Source organism: Coturnix japonica, unplaced genomic scaffold (assembly GCF_001577835.2).
Source record: "Coturnix japonica isolate 7356 unplaced genomic scaffold, Coturnix japonica 2.1 chrUnrandom606, whole genome shotgun sequence".
Classification (NCBI taxonomy): Eukaryota; Metazoa; Chordata; class Aves; order Galliformes; family Phasianidae; genus Coturnix; species Coturnix japonica.
Window position 1 is genome coordinate 74317 of NW_015439979.1, and position 1241 is coordinate 75557.

Genomic DNA, 1241 nt, shown 5'->3' on the forward strand with positions numbered 1-1241 from the left:
AGGGCACTTATGGGGCTGGGGGGGTCACTTATGGGGCTGAAGGGGTCACTTATGGGGCTGGAAGGGCACTTATGGGGCTGGGGAAGGCACTTATGGGGCTGGTGGGGTCACTTATGGGGCTGGAAGGGCACTTATGGGGCTGGAAGGGCACTTATGGGGCTGGTGGGTCACTTATGGGGCAGGGCTTACCTGCAATCGGGGCTGGGTTCCCCTGGATCGACAGAATAGAGGCAGCCCAGAAGATGAAGCCACGCCCACCAACGTCAAAGCCCCGCCCACTTCCATGGCCACGCCCCCTTTCCTGCAAGCCCCATAGAGACCCATGGAGACCCATAGAGACCCCATAGGGACCCATAGAGACCCATAGAAACCCCATAGGGACCCATAGAGACCCATAAAGACCCATAGAGACCCATAGGGACCCATAGGGACCCATAGAGACCCATAGAGACCCATAGAGACCCCATAGGGACCCATAGGGACCCATAGAGACCCATAGAGACCCATAGAGACCCCATAGGGACCCATAGAGACCTCATAGAGCTCCATAGAAACCCCATAGCATGCCATAGAGCCCCATAGAGACCACATAGAGACCCCATAGAGACCCCATAGGGACCCATAGAGACCCATAGAAACCCCATAGGGACCCATAGAGACCCATAGAGACCCTATAGAGACCCCATAGGGACCCATAGAGACCCATAGAAACCCCATAGGGACCCATAGAGACCCATAGAGACCCCATAGAGACCCCATAGCTGCCCCATAGGGACCCATAGAGACCCATAGGGACCCATAGGGACCCCATAGAGACCCCATAGCTGCCCCATAGGGACCCATAGAGACCCCACAGAGACCCCATAGACCCCATAGAGACCACATAGAGACCCATGGAGACCCATAGGGACCCATAGAGACCCATAGGGACCCATAAAGACCCATAGAGACCCCATAGAGACCCATAGAGACCCCATAGCTGCCCCATAGGGACCCATAGAGACCCCATAGAGCTCCATAGAAACCCCATAGCATGCCATAGAGCCCCATAGAGACCACATAGAGACCCTATAGAGACCCCATAGGGACCCATAGAGACCCATAGGGACCCATAAAGACCCATAGGGACCCATAGAGACCCATAGAGACCCATGGAGACCCATAGGGACCCATAGAGACCCATAGAGCTCCATAGGAACCCCATAGACCCCACAGAGACCCCATAGACCCCATAGAGACCG

At 55.8% G+C, this 1241-nt stretch overlaps 1 protein-coding gene across 1 annotated transcript in view; it reads right to left on the bottom strand.

Moving 5' to 3' along the window:
* Nucleotides 1-263, bottom strand: part of FUZ (fuzzy planar cell polarity protein) — a 28660-nt gene extending 28397 nt beyond the window's left edge. The window contains exon 1 of the mRNA XM_015850959.2: nt 190-263. The gene's annotated coding sequence lies outside the window, so the exon portion shown is untranslated. The remainder of the gene's footprint in view (nt 1-189) is intronic.
* Between the last annotated feature and the right edge of the window lie 978 nt (nt 264-1241).